At 37.9% G+C, this 15,681-nt stretch overlaps 1 protein-coding gene across 10 annotated transcripts in view; it reads left to right on the forward strand.

The window, feature by feature from the left end:
- tenm3 (teneurin transmembrane protein 3) overlaps positions 1-15,681 on the forward strand; it is a 353,079-nt gene that overhangs the window by 19,860 nt on the left and 317,538 nt on the right. For 6 of the 10 annotated variants that reach the window (XM_065265518.2, XM_065265520.2, XM_065265521.2 and 3 more), the window contains exon 1: positions 1,216-1,834. The exons of 1 other annotated variant lie outside the window; for it this stretch is intronic. The gene's annotated coding sequence lies outside the window, so the exon portion shown is untranslated. Of the gene's footprint in view, positions 1-1,214; positions 1,835-15,681 lie in introns of those variants that run through there. 3 more of the 10 variants (XM_065265528.2, XM_065265529.2, XM_065265527.2) reach the window with 2 other exon arrangements.

A 15,681-nucleotide genomic window follows, 5' to 3' on the forward strand; every position in this document is an offset into this window, starting at 1 on the left:
GATCTAAAACCTTTCGATGTTGATGTGTGAGGCTTGCATTATTGCTTGCTTTATTAAATAAGCTACAATGCCTTTTAAGTAGAAACAACAGTACTATTAACTGTCAGTGCAAATGATTTGTACTCCAAAGTGTAATTGTATACAAAAGAATTTTTTTCAACAATAAACATAACAACAAAAATATTGCAAAATTTTGTTAGAGGGTAATCGAGTTATCTCCTGTCTGAATTAAGTGGGAGGCTGAAAATCTCATTAAGCGTTTATAACCGAAAAGCACACAACCTCGGGTTAAGCCAGGTCAGATACCAAAACTTGCTAAAATTGCATCTGCAGCTCCTTTCACCAGTCCTCTGCAGTTACCCAACCCCATGGGTCTTTGTGGAAATATTTGAACTATAACAATGTAGGAGGTGGGAGCAGGTGAATGAGGTGAGATGGTATCAGAGGTTTACTTGAGTTCAGTCAATTCCAGATTGTAATAACAGCGGTCATGCACTGTTCATTTATCCACAGGATATTCTTTATATTCACTCTGTATGTTTGCTTTGCATCAGAACAATTATTTTCTTCACACATACATCCGCTTTGATGTTTTCAGTGCACACTGAGAGGAAGTTGTGATGCAGTTGCTCAGAGAAATATTGCTTAAAATCACACATGCACTTAAAATCATAGATGGCGGGGACTTTGAGTCTATGTCCATTTGATTTCCATCTTCTGTCCACGTAATAGCCTCCAAATAGTATGCATAAATATAGTAGGATCTATAAAATATAAATATTTTCCCAACTTTGGGGTCCATCCAGTGAATTGCGAACATTCAATAATGCATAAAGTAGCAAAATAAACATAGTTTTTGAATGAAGAAGACTCCTGAATTATAATATCATCTTATTTGCATGGCTTTTATATTATGAAAAAAATAATAATAACCGGACAATGTTCCTCAGCTGGTTAAGCATTGTGTTAGCAATGCTGCAAAAGTCATGGGTTCAGTTGAACACACATACAGAAGTCAATAAATTAAAATCGCATTAGATAAAAGAATCTGCGAAATGCATAAAATGTAATAAAACTTGACTAGCGGTGTCATATCCCCCTCTTGTTTGTTTCTGCGCAGTATTAAATTACAGCACACAAACTAACATTCGGTAAGAATGAACTTTGCAACCCCGAAATGAAAGCGCAAAGAAGAACCGAACCCATTAACCGTTCACAATCAGAATCAGGCAGAGACATTAGAGTGACGAGCAGCTCGTGAAAGTCATTCATCAGGGTTCGGCGTTAGTCATGGATGACCCTTCATTTATCACCGATCCAGCGCTGGATGCAGACACATAGCGCACTGATTGGACGCAACGGGGGGGACCGCATCCACCGCCAAACCAGAGCTGAGGAAACACTCCTGCGAATGAACCGATCCCGACCTGTCGGTTCGTGTGTGTTCTCACAGCGCGCGCAGGTGAACGTGCATGTCCGCGCTCTCGGCTTTGTCGTGGCTCTGTGAGGAAACAGCGGCGTAACTCCGCGCGTCCGGAAGCTCGAGGCTGATATTCGGCAGATACACGCGCACGAGCGCTTGGCACATCGCTTCTCCGTTTGTTTGGCGATTTTGGAGACTGAAACGTTATCTGTCAGCATCAGAGTGACTGAAGGCGAGGAGCGCATCGGACTATCGTTTGAAACGGAGTTTCTGCCTAAAGCGAGCGAGGACGTCTCGTTTGGTCTTCAGCTCTTTCCTGATAAACATCTCTCCGTGGTGTCATTGTCTAAAGTTGTTACCAGTCGTTTGGTGAAGTTTTGTCAATGGGATGCTGAAACACATCAGCAGCAGGTAGGAGCCCTGATGGCCTCACTTGCACATTTACTACTTTTAGGCGGCAGTAATAAAACATTATAGACAGGTCAGGTTGGAACCAAGCACGCGACGAATAAAAGGCTTTGTTTTTTTAATTGTTTAATTAATTAAAATAACGAAATAATCCCCTCAAAAGAAATGCACAGGCACGGGTTTGTACTGTAGCATTTTTTTGTAGTATTTTTTGTAAAATTGTGTAACTGCACACAGGTTGTAAATGGGTCCACGCGCGGCGAGTGTTAGCTTCACTAGTATATAGAGCGAATGACAGAGTTGGTTTTATTAAGTTGATCGTTTTAAGTTTCTACACAGGGAATTTTTTATAAACGTAAAGTACGTATTGCCTGTCGTATCGTAATTATTTGTTATAGCAAAGCAAGCTTATAGTAAACATCTCTCTAACATGCTTTATTTACAATAAAGACATGGAACAAGAACACTGTACGCTACGTCAGGCACTATAGGACAACGCCAGTAGAACAATAAAGTGTAAAAAGATGCAGCAGCATTTATATAAAACACACGTTTTGCAGACTTTCCGGTCACAAACACCTTTAGAATAAAAACGTAAAAAATACTTTCACTTTACTCGACATTTTAGAAAATTACCAGAAAACAAAATATAGCATTTTTATTTAACTCTTATTGTAAAGATGCTGTTTAACGAGATAAAACATAAAGTAATAATATTATTATTGCATTGTTATTGTTAGTGTCCTATGTTGCTCAGATTCAAGAGGCATGTGTTGAAGTTTATAAGTGTGGGACACGCAGCTCATTGCTCTCTGTCTGAACTGTGTCCAGCATTAAAACTCACATTTACACATCCCCAGGAAATCTGTAAAGCTTTTACTGTGAATAGGCAAGTGCTTTCTTTTACAGTAACTGAATCTTTCAGCTTCATATTTATTTTCAGATGTGAATAATAATAACAATGATTAGAATAATTATAAAGTAAATTTAATATGTTAGGTAACGGTGATTAAAGAGTATTTACCCATTTCTACGTTTCTATAAGCACATAGGCTTATATATAGGCTTTGAAACTAATATTTTTGCAGTTATACCAAATACTGCCTGGCACAAGTTTTTGTTCTTTGTGTGTGTTTGTGTGTGTGTGTGTGTGTGTGTGTGTGTGTTGTCTCAACTTTTCCTTTATTTTACAGACAAATATATATGAATTATTTATACGTTTTTAACTTATTTAAGGCAAATAATGCATTTGGTATGAAGCATTGCTTTGGGGATTCGAGTGTCTCTGAGTCAGTATGTCACACTGTGGGTTCACAAATGAGGCAAATCTCTAAAGCACAACAAGGAAGTCTAAACTTCCCAAACACTGATATTGTGTTACATTAAAGCAATAAGCTAAAAATCATAAGTTACTTATGAAAACGTACCGGAAGGTTGTGTGTGGAATAATAAAGAATCGAATCCCACATACAGTACACGCACGTATGCATGCACGCTGGAAAGAGTGTAGAAGGGTGCATGGAACCGAGGTATCACCATGTACTGTAATTGCGCTGAAAGCTGATACTGACGATAGTGATTGGTGAAAGATTTCTGGCCCATCCTAAATGGTCCTTTGTTTGAATGTTAGTGTACAGTATCTTAACCAGTAAAGTCAGTAAATGAACATAACATGAACATGGACGCCCAGTGAATCATACTTTATGGCTGCTCTCTATATTTAAACAATTTTTAATATTCACTTAATATATTTCAGGACATTTGTCTTGTTTTCCGCTTGTTTCGACCACTTTAGGAGTATTTTGTGTGACTTATTTATATTTAGTACATCTCTGACCTTCAGTTCTTCATCTCCGTTAAGCATTCTCCCGTTAAGGTCAAATGATTTATGGAAGTCAGTTTGATGTTTTATATGTGCGAAAAACTCAAACAGCTAAACTTTTATCAATATGTGCATGATGTTCATGATACAGCTATGAGTATTGTGCAAATTACAGTAGATAGTACAGATTTACCGTAAATTGTATTATGGTTAAATTTTATAAGAATGAATGCGTGCTCATATTAATTTATTGTATTCTTTATTGTTGACACAGATGTTATGACACATTTGAAAAAAAAATATAAACAGACTTATAATAATAATAATAATAATGGGGCATGATTTGAATGGAACACGAAAAGGTTAAGGATTTGTGTTTGCGTAAAGTCTGATTATTTGAAGGTGTATGTAATCAATTTGTGATGTTGCATTGAACTTGGCCTTCGTTTAGTTGATATGCGCGGATAGGGAACAAACGGACAACAAAAAAGAACCTTAAACTGATTTTATTATTTCATATTAAAGTTAGAGTGATTGATAGGAGCACTTTCAAAATCTGAAGTGTCATTTATATCATGACAGAAGCTGTTTTTTTAAAGACCTCATGACAGGCCACAATGTGTTGGACAGAGAGCGTGCGTGCATGTTTGATCTCACATCAAATTCAAAAGCAAGCGACTGCCATTTGTTACTGTAATGATGTTAATATTGTCACGTATAAAGGCCAGTACAGATGTTATTGGCTGGAGGTTGTCATGGTAATGGGATTTGCAGAAGGTGGATTGATTGACAGAACCTGTGACCAGATGTTTTTTCTGCTTTCACACCTGTTTAAAACTCAGAAAATGTATCATTTCATTATTTTAAGCCCAATTAGTCTGTGTCTTTGTTTTAATCTTTCCCTGTCAATGGGAGGCATGGCAGCTAATTATAGAAAAAAAATTCTTGTAATTTTACTTTTCGGCTCAGAAGCAATAACACTTTAACATGATTAATAAATGCTGGAATTGAAATGAATGGAAACTTTTGTGTGTGCGCGCACTTGTGTGTATGAATATGTTTTTATCTGTGTTTGGGTGAATGTGTATGGTGGAAAGATGTGCATATTATTTGGCTCTTCGTATTTTCATACTTCCTGATGGTATGGACTGATTCACCAGCTTGTTAAATGTAGTGTGTGAACAATTGGGAGCCAGCATTGCATAGCTTACACACACACACAGGGTTGGAATAGCGTGTAACATTTGGAGCAGGCTCATTGCTGCCCAGCCATGCTTAAAGAGGGAGACACTGTCGTTTTTGCCGGCAACCCAACACCAGCACAAAGCTCAGTGACTTGAGTGCACATGCCAAACGTTAGCCTTGAAACCACAGGCCTCGTGTCTCGCATTACCCCGTGCTTCTGCGCATGAGACACGTAGGTGCTTTCGACAAAAGCGGCAAATAATGTTTGAGACTTTGCGACCCGTAAATTGATAAGATGTTATGCCAGACCTATGCAAGGCATAATTAAAACGTCACGCAGGAGAGAAGATGATGTTGTCGAACTGAAACGAACAGCTCGAACGTATCGATGTGCTGCTGTTGTTGTGCCGTTTAATTGACACTGAGAGATGCACTTCCACTCTTCTGTTAACGGTCGGAGTGTGCTAATATTTCAGAGAAGAAAGGAATTGTCTGTGTTTAAGACCCATCCCCTTGACCTGGGCTCTTTAATGCAAAGCCGTTTCTTTCAAGTCTGTCACACTGATTTATGCTCAACTCTTGAATGCATTGAAAACGTGGAGAATACTTCAAATGGGATTATGCACACACACTCTCTCTCACACACACACACTCTTGTAGGAATCCAGTCTTTAGAGACGACCAATGTTATAAATAGTGTTTATATGGTAAAATGGATGGCTAACTCTTAAATAATGCTGTTAGAGAGAGACCGCTCTCACGAAAACCAGCATAGAAATGTTAACCCGCATGTCAAACCTCTGTGCCGACATTTGCCGATTTCTTCTTTGAGAGCCATTACACTGACAACCCACCGTACTGTTAAATAGATAGCGGCGCTTACTTGGGTATGCCGTAAATTTTCGGGTACTGGGAAACAAGACTTTTTGTAGCTTTTGTATTATGTTTGTTTCAGAACAGTCAGAGAATCCATTCATCACCCATCCGTAGGGTTTTATGTCTGTGCGTCCTTAGAAACTTGTATTTGACTAATCGGTTTATTTTTTGTACGGATGAAATTCGCACACGACCTCCCTGAAATTCTGTTTCTTCCCTTTTTCATAGTGAAGAGTGGCGAATGACCTCTCCCTGTGAGCCGCTATAAAAAATTCATGCGCTCCTTCTTCAAGCCATTATGTCAACATCTAAAAATACTTTATTTCACACTGGCGCCTCTGCGATGGTCAATGATAAACAAACCGCTAAATTCACCATCCCATGCTGGCAACACTTTTCGTGTTGGCAAATAATTTTCCAGTTGCGTCAAAAAGTTGGAGGGATCTGTTGTGTTACTTGCGAGCGTATGTCTTTTTTGTGAAATATGCAGTGCGACCAGTGCGGAAAAGACAACGATTGTGTGAATTCTGTCGAGTGTGAAACAGGGAAATAACCGGCAGCTTTAAAGTTGGCTCCGCCTCCAACCTTAAATCTGTTTTTTTTTACTAACACTGTAGTTGCCGACTCGTGACAAATTTATCACATTTATATCTGTCAACAGTTATTGTATAAGAGGAGTTGTGTTGTTGGGCTTTGCTATAGGATTTGCTAGTGGCTATCACACTCTGGCTATCATACAGAGTTGCTTCTGCCAACTGTCGAATTGCATGTGCCAGATAAATATGGTAGTGATGGAAGAATGAGCAGTCAGTGGTAGTTGATTCATTGAAGGATTTTTGTGTATGTTTGTTTTCTATTTTATTTTAGAAGGGGAGAATATGATCATGACATAACACAGGGCAGACTCGAACCCGGGACCCGACAGCTCATATAAACACATGCTTCCCATTGCATGTTTGTGTTTATAATGGCTTTGTTCCTAGCTCATTTTTTTACTTCATCTAACACTAGACTACATTATGTGCGTTTTCACATACTGTAGGGCTGACCAGTATGCAAAACACCGGGGGTGTCAGTTAACTGTAGATTGCATTAAACAATGTGTCTGTTTTGACAGGAAGGTTATATTTATTCGCTAGGTTCTCTTTCATTATTGCAGCTGTTTCTTGAATTATTTTGTATTGTTGTAAGGCCTGTCACAAAAATGTCTCCATTAATTTTTTTAAAGATTTTCTATCATCTGTTTAAGTAAAAGAGCATGTGTGAACACTTACGTTCACACAATTTTATTAACTCCCTTATCATCTTTCAATACGACTAAATGTGAAATTAATTGTGTTGCGGTTTCTGCTTCTCTTAAAAGTATCATGGACTTGCCTGGACGTCCTCCGCAGAGCGCTGAGTTTTGATTGGTTGACGGCAAACCTGCTGTCAGACACGTTTATAGGGTAGGACAGGTCAGTAGCCTTTGTGTCCAAACCTTACGACAACCCCGAATGCTCTTCCTTATGCACTCCACTACTTTTGGCACAACATGAGGATTTCCCTTCACACAGTCTGCAGTACGTCTTCAATGACCTCTTTAAACCTTGATTCATTGGACTCCAGAGACAGGTACACTTTGTACAAAATTTTTGTAGTGTTTCATGCTTGCACAACCTCTGCTAATAAATATGTTGTACATTTAGACTACCATGATTTACAATGTGACGCTTACAGGTGAATGCGTTTAAGATACTTTCCGTGTTTCGGATCGAATGTTATTTTATTCATCAGTCAAATGAATGACTGATGGGAAAATACATATTTGAGCAAGTTCCCGGTCATAGTTCACCAAGTGGCAGATGCTGTGATATTTTGTACTTCATTATTCCCATTTTCTTCTCATGTGTCGGCCAGTATCTTGTTGAGTATCCATATTTTATGAGTGTCGCAGTAAATAAAATGGAGGCCGCTCTGTGTAAGCTTGTGAGAGTGTGTGAGGAAGAGATGTAAACATGAACCCTGTGCTCCTGTGGCGGATGAGGGGTTCACGCAAAGGTCTATCTAGTTCTCGGTGAGCCCATCAGGCCGTTTCCTTTTGTTGCGGATGCGGACAATCTAAGCCCCCCCCCAGAACTTCTTTTGGCTTTCTTGGATGATGTTCAGAATTCCCGCGGGCACAGCTTTGTGACCGGCGTGGCATGCCCCGCGTAACCTTTTGAGACCAGCTGCAGTGTTCCACGGCAGATATGTTCATTAGGCAGAGGAGCAAAGCTTTTGTCTCCGCCTGACAGTAGAGACAGCAAGCGCGCTATTGTGAGATGTTATTCGTATGACCGCCATTCTGCTTGTTCTTACAGCTGCGCAGGTGAAAAGGTTGCGCCCATTTCCAGGGCAAGTGATTCGTTTTTCTTCTTAACCGCCTGCCATTTGTTTGGGTTAAATTACAACGTATCGTTAAAAAACAATCCTTGCTCGCTTTTTCTGAGTCTCTCTATTTTTTCTCCCTTGAGCGGTACCGTTTCTTTGGTAGACGCTGAAGAAATTTGTCTTGCGATATGTCGCCTGAAAGTGCACGGTGCACCATAATTTAGCACATAATTTATTAGCCTTCCTTTGTTGAAGTTGGTTCTTGAAATTGAAACAGAACAGTCCTCTTGATGGCTTTCTTTGGATTAAGATCACGGAGGTAGGGGGGCCCGGGACTAGGGATTTGTCTTTCTAATGGCTGTGATGAAAATTTTTGCCACCGTAATTTATGTGTGTTTCAGCATAACTTTATGAGCACTTACTTTTGGAATGCAGTAACCCCCTTTACCCATTAGTTTCAGTTTTACAGGAAGGCCCACTCAATATTGCTTTAAATACCATATAAAAACCACCAAATTATAGAATTATATTTTCCCCTAAGTGAAGAGGTAATAGTGGGCGTCATATATAATTCATGTGAAATGATTTGTGCACAAAAAAGGCGTTTGAAATTTATGTGGAGAACATGAAAGGTTAGCTGCATGCACTGTATGGTACAGAACATGGCAGGTAGCGTCTCCGGCCAATCAGCTCCTTCACTCCTCCATGAGAGAGAGAGAGATAGCAGGAGGGGGCGAGAGACACATGAAAGACATAATGAAGGTTAGCGAAATGGAGAGCAATATATCTTGCACATTGAGCTCGCTACTTGTTAAAGCGACAGGGCCTAACCAGAAAGGAATTTGCTTGATGGATGAATTTTACCCTTCTAATGGATACAAGCACTTGAAAAATGAAAACATCGATCCGCTTCCCAACTTTTTCCATCCCTCTAATGAGAATGGGTGTTACGAAAGATTTGGAGAGGGGAGAAAGGAACGGTGTCGTGCCGAAGATTCGCAGCACATGTGTGTCTCGGGTTTCAGTCACAGCTGAACTGCCGCTCTCTCTCTTTTGTATATGTTACAGTAGGAAGACAGAACGCTCGATTTGTCTCTCTGTTGATGTGCAGATTCAAAACAGCTTAGATGTTACCTCTGTCATCTCTCCGGTGCTTATTTTTTGAACCCCTTAAGACACTGTTCAAAGCTAAGCAAAAATATATGTTTATGCTTGTTGCTATGGACACAAAGTTTTACTCAGGTTAGCCAAAGATGGAGCCAGAAAGCAAACATTTAATATATTGCTTTTAAATTAGCATGAAAATATTCCTTGGTGTTTTTGTTAGGTCACTAGAGCAGTGTTTCTCAACTGCTGGTTCGACACCCCACAATAGTTTGCAGGTTTGTTTTAATAGGGTCACAGAGAACTGAAAAACTATGCTGGATGCAAATAATGAAATTCATCTTCTAAATCAATGCAGATGATAGCAGAATAGCAAAGTAAAAAGGCTTAGTAACTTTTACAATAGAAAAATTCATACTAATTATTTTGTTTTTAATGGCAGTGGCTGTGCATCCCATCAAATTTACTGTATTTTGGCACGCACTTACTGCTACTTTATAGTCTGTAGCAACTTTTAAAAGATAAAGAAGATTTTATATATTATTTATTTATGCATTTATATATATAAATTATCACATCGTCTATTTTATTATTTAACTATCAATGTTTAATGTTTGTTTCAATTTTGTAAACAAACCATTTTCAAACAAAACATTTCACAAAATGTTTATTAGCTTTCAAAATATAAACAAATATATAAATATACTTTTTAAAGTATATATAATTTATCAATATATGTTATAAAAATATGTTCTACTTATTGTTAAAAATCATTAAATATTTTGACACTTTCTGATTGTCAGACTTTGTGGAACATGTGTGTAGTTAAGGGAATAAGCATCCATTACATCCATTAATAATAACCTTGACCTCAAGCTGTTTAAAGAAAATTTTTATAGTGGATCAAAAGAATGTAGTTAGCAACAATATCTAGGGTCTTAGCATTTTTCTATTTGCTGATTATACTTGGTATATTCATATTTTTTAAGTAACACATTGTTTTCCGGTACTTTCAAATACTTTTTGCTATCTTTTTATATATGTATATGTGTTTTTATATTTTCTGATATGTTTATTTAGTAAAACTCAATAAAAGAAACTTCACTCATAAACCAACTTTACCCAGCAGTTCACTCTGCTGTCAGTCATTCAGTTTTACTATAAGCGTAAACCAAGAATACTGGTTTTATTACTGATTGCAAATCCTAACATCACATAATGTGTTTTGAGTAGCAGCTTACAGTTTTCGCATTTACCTTATTCTTTCATTTTTTTACTCCTTTCTCTGGCAACGACACCCTTACATTCTGTATTTATTGCCGCACCTTTCCAAAGCACTGCATCCTCATCTGCCCTGATTAGGCTGCGATTGGCTGCGGTCACCGAGCAGACGGGGTGAGAGTGTTAGGGCACGGTGATGATGGTGAGGGTGGAGAGGCGTAAGATCCAGAGATCGCCGGGTGTTTGAGCAGGCCGTGCTGAATGTCACACACCTCGCCCCCTCCACACACGCTCGCTGGGTGCTCTCATAGCACACTGTTAATTAATCTGTAGCTTCCAGCCAGACGGGCCCTGCTCACGCAGCCAGCTGGGAGATGGTTCAGACCGAGCGTGCTCTCTCTCTCTCCTTCTCTGATGGCTCACTCTGCTGGCACTCTCTGCCAGGTTATATCAGGTGGGTGAGTGTGCAGTAAAGGAAGAATAGAATTTAAAAACAGCAAATGCTTTATTAAAAAGGTTATAATCTGTTTCATTTTGGGAATGAGGGTGTTTATTTTGTACAAATACTTTACTGAATCCTTTTTAACTGGTGTGTTGTTGTCATTTTACTGGAACTTTTCAACCATTTGCACTATCCGAAAAATTTGAATTGCTCTTGAAAGTAGACAAATTGTACTTTTTGATGGTAATTTCTTGTTTTCCATCAGTAAATCGCTGGTGTTTTCATGGAGAGCGGAAGGGGCGATTTGAACAGTGAGTCACAGAGCGCATTAGGTTAAGAGTGAAGCAGAATCGAATGAATGGAGTGAACATGCCTGGAGAACTGGGTTAAAAAAAGCTTCCTAAATGAAAACTGTGTACATCAGTAGTGCTGTGTTCAAAATATCTATACAATTATACATCGAAGATACAACTCTTTATGATGTGCATTATTACAGCAGCACCTTCTGTATCGATTCGAATGCAGTTTTGAAGGTAGCGTGACGAATCGCAGTTGATTCGTGATCTGTTTGGAAAGGACGCATGTGACCCCACGGAGTACGTAGAGTAAAAGGCAGCGGGGTATACTTGACTTTAGCGCTCAGCATACTCTTTTCTTTCCATTTCTTTCTCAATGAGTTCAGTATGAAAGCACAGATACCTGAAGCTAAACTGCTGCAAAGGGCGAGTCATGAAGTTATAGTAGCGTTGCACAAAAAAGACTGCACGTCGTCTCGTAATCAATCCATAATAAAGCTTTTGCGCGCATTTTAAATTCATTGAAGCCAGGGCTTGCTTTACTATTCGCTCTTTTATATTACAGTCACGCATTTGAGAAGGAACACGACAAAGAGCTGCAGGTGAAAAGTGTGTGTCTAGGTACAGTAGGAGAAGAGATATAGAGCTACTTCAGTTCAAACTATAGCTGTCACATTATTAATCTGATATCTAAAGAGACATAGTATTTATTCTGAATGCATATTTTTACATATATTCATAGATATAAATGATTTATATAAGAGAAGAATATAATGCCTAGAGTAAGGCACTATCTTTGTAAATCTGCTTTGAAACAACATCAGTTATGTACTGTAGCTCTGAGATTTGATGTCTTTCAAAGAGTTCCCCCAAAAGGTAAACTGCTGAATGAATGGCAAAATTACAACTGTTACAACACTTCTTATTCAATGTACAATAAATAGATAATAATAATAATAATTCTGAGCAAAAATGTAATTCAAAATGATCTTGTATCGTGATGTGTATCATGGCCTTGCACCTGGATATGTATCATATTGGGAAATTGTTGACGATACACAGCCCTATACATCAGTAACACTAAATTGACTTGTATGTATGTACTACAGTATATTGTTCAAGTTTAAAGTGTAAGGTTTTTTATAATTAGATTTTTTTATTATTTCTTAATCAAATCAGTATTTTTTTGTCCATTAAAAGTCTATTTACAAACACACAGTAATGATCAATAAATGTAATTTATTAAAATATTTATTTAGATTTATCTATATGAAAAAAAAAACTTTACCTTATACTTGATATTACGGCATTGTGTTAGAATTTGACTGTCAAAAAACTAAATGTGTGAAAACAACATATTTTGCTTTATGTTATAAAGGGTTAAAAATATCATACAACTCAGCTTTAATTTAATGCAATTAAATAATATTATTTTTTAGTTATTTATACTATACTTTTTTCCCAAGGCTGCTGGTCTCTGAGAGCTTCTCAAACAAATTTTATTATATTTTATAATGACAATAAATTTTCTATTCTATTATATTCTAATGGTAAATAGTTGATAACACTTTAGTGTGGGGACTTGTTTTCACTTTTATCAAGTTTCCTATATTAGCGTGCATATTGGCTGTTTATTAATACTTATAAAGCACATTATCGCATCCCATATTCCTCATCCTTTAATCCCTTATTTTTTTTATCCAAATCTGTAGTTAATAGTGAATGTGTTTCCCACACTGAAGTGTATCAAATAGTTAATCATATTCCATCCAAATACGCAGGCAAGTTGTAATTAATTTGTACGTTTGTTTGAGCAATCTGACCAACATAACATAGCAACAATAGCTTAACTAGTGACATGAGTTTTGGGGTGAGACCCTGTGCTTCACTGACAACAGATAGAAAAAAACAGGTTTCATTTAATGATTCTAGTGCCGCATAAATAAAAAAAATCAGTTGTAAATTGCTTAACTAATGCAAGTGAATTCAAACCTTATATCTAAAAGAACGATACAATATCCATTTCATCTTTCCAGCTTTAGCAAAACTTCATATCTCCTTGTTATGTTGTGTCTAGGGAAATATGTGGATCAACATTAGGTGTTAATCATAATCAAGATTTTGGGCTGTATCTTAAAGTGGTAAGCAACAGAAGGTCATTCATTAAAATGATGTTTTTATGAGTAAGGCCTGTTGTTGTGGGCATCATGTTTTTTACATTGTACAGTCCCTGTATCACACGGTAACACACAGCCTCTCATGGCTTATTGCTAGTATAAAACATTACAAAATAATGTGATCAATAGTTACATTCATAATATTTGTAACAAACTATTATTTTACCAAGAAATATTGTTCATTAGCTTAACTGTTGCCAGGCAACATAGCAACTTGGTGCATTATTATTATATTGCATTCATCATTGGTGTATCTGGTTTTATAACGGTTTCAAAGATCCACAAAGTTACATTCTGAACTCTCGTTTTACTGCCATTTAGTGCAACCACAATCAAATTATGTTACTGTAATCCAGCCCCAGATTTGGCAATATCTCGACATCTTTGTACAACTTTAGAATCAAGACACACGTTAGAGACAGGAAGTACACAAGTTTGGTCAGCACACATAGCACGCCTACCTGTTAGCCACCCACACGTCCTGCAGAATCTGAGGAGGTGTTCTACCTCTGTCTTGTGCTCTCATCACCATGCACCCATAACTAACCAGTAACCGAAAGATAATTTAATCTGCAGGCCTCAGTTACTTCTAAGCGCACTCCTCTGTCATTAATGGCCGAGTCCCAGGCGAGCGAGGAGTGAAGGACAATGGGTACTACAGTAAGTCAGTCAGCTTGCAACACATTTGCATGGCACTAAGTGCATTTCAAAGTAATTAAGATGGACAGTGGTGAAATTAAAGTGGTGATCTTCAGATGTACATTAGACTGCAGTCAGATACACTTCCCTGGATGAAGTCTCTGTCTTAAAGTGTATAGAGAGAAATCTTTGTCATACCACCCCAGAGAAAAATAGTATTTCTCAGACTTGTTTATATCAGGAAACTTGACAGTTGTCAGTTAAATTGTATTTTTATCATCTTCATCTTGGTAGATCTAACATTTGTTTGCAGAGTCGTACTTTGGCAAGTCTGAGCATGAGCACAGATGTGATACGCAGTTCAGGTCTTGTCTGAAACTCTAGAAGAGATACATTTAAGATTTCTGAGCTCTTTTCTCGTGAGAAAAATCCTGAAAGCTGGATAATCCATCAAAAGTCTTCATTTGCTCTCCATTTATTCCCATTGTTGTCTAGAAGAACAGTTGAAACATCCAAAAACATATCATTCGTGATTTTTCAGACTACCACTATAAGGACAGTTTTTTGTCTACCAGCAATCTCAGGATCTCTCTCGAGAATCTGATGGGTTCCCAACCATCGTTTTGGCACAGTGTAACATCCCAAGAAAGATTTGCATTGTTGCTTTATCACAGGTTGTCATCTGTTACCTTGCTTGTTAACCAGATGCCTCTCCCAGCACCTGTGTAGAGGGCGTTTTTGAAACACTCACTTTATGCATTACACTTTGCATGTATTATTGAAGCATTTTTTTTTTCAACACCCACCATCTCAAATGAGTGGTGTAGGTTACTGTGTCATGTGCAAGGAAGTGTACATGGCTTCACAGAGCTTGTAAGTGAAGAGCTTTCAACAGCCTTTCATCATTTCTGCCCCTCCCATAAGCTGGACCCGTCTTCTTCAGAGTGCCCGTTCCCCCGAAATGGAGTCTTCTTTCCCCCCTCGCTTATTTTTGCAACTCTCACTGTTGGCATGGCGACAGCTTGCAAGCTACAGGTGTCGCTGCTTGCCGGAGTAATGGTGAAAATGGGCTCTTGTACTCAACAAGAGAGAATAACCACTTCACCAAACAAGACCAAAACAAATGCATCTGAAAAAGCCCGGCTGAAGGCTTAGAGGTAATATTTGCCTCTTTGGTCTCTTTTACTTTAGTGGTAGCATTGTAATGGTGTCAGTAATAGTAAAAAGACAGTGTTTTACAGCTGCCATATAGCACTGTTAAATCAACATCTTATTGCTATTAGCAGACATCTTATTGCTTGGTTTGAAACAAACAACAAACTCTATGTCTCTCTTTAAATACAATGAACTGATAAACTCCTTTGGTTAAAAACAAAAGCAGCATGCTATGATATATGCTGTTGTCTGTTGTTTCACGGCATAGTCCCTTAGCGCTTTAAAATAGTGTTGACATCAACATTTCTGCATTTGTACTCAATTAACTTTATTCTCCCCCCCCATTCTGTTCTCCCAAGTGGGCACATTGACATTTTAAACAAAATCAGGCCTGACACTCAGGCTTCTACAGTAGTAATTAATGGGAGGGTTTTTATTCAGTCCTAAAAAAGTCACCACTTATGCTAATATGTTAAAGCAAGACTTATATTGTACACTGCATTAAAGCCTCTGCTTTATTTAAAGAGCACCTATTTAATTGCTATAAAAACAATGTTATTTTGTGTATTTTGTATATTACC

The sequence above is a fragment of the Paramisgurnus dabryanus genome, chromosome 4, assembly GCF_030506205.2.
Source record: "Paramisgurnus dabryanus chromosome 4, PD_genome_1.1, whole genome shotgun sequence".
Classification (NCBI taxonomy): Eukaryota; Metazoa; Chordata; class Actinopteri; order Cypriniformes; family Cobitidae; genus Paramisgurnus; species Paramisgurnus dabryanus.